Raw genomic sequence first — 2,671 nt, 5'->3', positions numbered from 1 at the left:
CAGTTTTTTTTTTTGTCAATGTCAAGATATACCTTAGATTTTTTATGCATAAATGATCATGACAATACCTTTCTTAGAGAGTTTTGAAGATGGGAACTAATAAATTTCTCAGAGCCTGGTACATTGTAAACAGTCAATAAGTGTTAGCAGTAGTTTCAATGTGATAGCTACAATGATCGTAATTATTTAACTTCTCTGCAGTCTCTTTAATCTGTTCCTGAAGCTACATATATCTCTCATCAGCAGTTCAAATTTTGGAACTATCAAAATGTACAATTTCAAGAAATGCTATTAAATTGGTTTGCTCCAAATAAATACTGAGTAAGAAAATAGTTTTTAATCCACCTATAATAAATTAAGTCATCAAATGTAGGTAGGGTAATAAATTCAGTGTATAATATACTCCAATTTGAATCTTAGAATTCCAGAACAGTGAAAGGAATATGGAAAAAATTAAATTCTTCTTTGCATCCTTCTGAAAGTCTTTTGAGAGGAAATCAATGGAGGCACCAAATAGAGTAATGTGACCTTTACCCAAAATAAGAATTATCTTACATGTGTACTCTCTGCCTGAGGGAATAATTGGGATGAAGAGTAACCTTCAGAGATGAGGCAGACCACAGTGAAAATTTTAAATCAGTTAAGAAAAGTAATTTTGTTTTGGGGGGAGGTGCATGGTCTGGGAATCGAACCTGGGTCTTCTGCATGGAAGGCCAGTATTCTACCACTGAACCACTCGTGCACCCCAAGACAGGTAATATTTTTATGAATACAGATTTTGAACTATCTGTGACACACTCCACCCTTCTTGTTTTGTTTTAATCATGGCTTTTGTCATTGTCTTTATACTATTCACTTCATTGAAAAACCACGATCCTTTTGGGCACATGTTGTGCTGGTTTGAAAGGAAGTATGCCCCCTAAGAAAAGCCATGTTTTAATATAAATCCCATTTCTTAAAGGTAGAATAATCTCTATTCAATACTGTATATTTGAAACTGTGATGAGATCATCTCCCTGGTTGATGTGATTTAGTTAAGAATGGTTGTTAAACTGGATTAGGGGATGACATGTCTCCACACATTTGAGTGGGTCTTGATTAGTTTCTGAAGTCCTATAAAAGAGGAAACATTTTGGAGAATGAGATATTCAGAGAGAGCAACACTACAAAGCAGAGAGTCCACCAGCCAGCGACCTTTGGAGATGAAGAAGGAAGACACCTCCCGGGGAGCTTCATGAAATAGGAAGCCAGGAGAGAAAGCTAGCAGATGACGCTGTGTTCACCATGTGCCCTTCCAGCTGAGAGAGAGAAGGCCTGACTGTGTTCGCCATCTGCCTTCTCACTTGAGAGAGAAACCCTGAACTTCATCGGCCTTCTTGAACCAAGGTACCTTTCCCTAGATGCCTTTGATTGGACATTTCTTTAGACTTGTTTTAATTGGGACATTTTCTCAGCCTTAGAACTGTAAACTAGCAACTCATTAAATTCCCCTTGTTAAAAGCCATTCCGTTTCTGGTATATTGCATTCCGGCAGCTAGCAAACTAGAACACATGTTTTAAAGCATCTTTTACTTGTTTGTTTCTCAGTGTATAAATGAAGGGATTCAACATAGGGGCCACAGAAGTACTGAGAAGAGCTATTTCTTTATTTAAAGATACCCTTTCCTTCGCAGAGGGTTTCACATACATGAAGATGCAACTGCCATAAGAAATAGAGACAATGAACATATGAGAGAGCACGTGCAAAAGGCCTTCTTCCTCTGTTGAGAAGAAGGTATTTTCAGAATAGTCCGAATGATGTTTGCATAGGAGAGAACCACTAACACCAGTGTAACCAGGAGTGTCAAAGTGGCCGAGAAAAGCATCATTAATTCTATTAAATCTATGTCTGTACAAGAAAGTTGCAGTACGGGAGAAACGTCACAGAAGAAATGATCAATGGTGTTAGCTGCACAGAAATCAAGCTGGAGACCCACAAGGAGTGGTGGGAAAATTATTAGGAAGCCAGCCAACCATGAAACAAAGACCAGCAAATTGCAGACTCTGCTGTTCATGATGGTTGTGAAATGCAGGGGTTTGCAGATGGCCACGTAGCGGTCATAGGACATGGCAGCCAAAAGAAAAAATTCCGTTGCTCCCAGAAGAATAGTAAAAAACAGCTGTGCTGCGCAACTGTTGGAAGAAATGGTCTTATCACCTGTTGCCATATTAACAAGAAATTTTGGAATACAGACTGTTGTGAATGTGATTTCTAAAAATGAGAAATTTCGGAGAAAGAAATACATGGGCGTCTTGAGGTGTGAATCGAGTAGGGTGAGGGTAATGATGGTTAGGTTTCCAGCACCACTCAACATGTAAGTGAAAAAAAGAAGAAGGAAAATGACAACCTGTAACTGTGGATCATTGGTCAGTCCAAGAAGAATAAAGCTTGTCACTGTTGTGTGATTTCTCATAGCTGATTTCTACTAAACAGAGAAAAAATTTTAAAATGATATAACTAGATTTTTATGTTTCCCAGATGCACTTTGCTACACACACCCAATTTCCCCTAAGATTCTGTTAGTCAGCAGTTTGCATCTTTAAAAATTTGACTTCATAGTTTTTGCTCAAAATTCACTAACCAAATACAAGGCCAAGAATTTGGTTTTATTTCCCATAAAGCCAAGCATGT

General features: G+C 38.0%; 1 pseudogene; it reads right to left on the bottom strand.

Annotated features, from left to right (window-relative positions):
- Window positions 1-857: 857 nt before the first annotated feature.
- LOC143690012 (olfactory receptor 6C74-like) lies at window positions 858-2,453 on the bottom strand (annotated as a pseudogene).
- Window positions 2,454-2,671: the final 218 nt, after the last annotated feature.

This window comes from Tamandua tetradactyla, chromosome 7 (genome assembly GCF_023851605.1).
Source record: "Tamandua tetradactyla isolate mTamTet1 chromosome 7, mTamTet1.pri, whole genome shotgun sequence".
NCBI lineage: Eukaryota > Metazoa > Chordata > Mammalia > Pilosa > Myrmecophagidae > Tamandua > Tamandua tetradactyla.
Note: the sequence above shows the minus strand (reverse complement) of the source record. Positions and strands in the feature narration are given on the sequence as shown.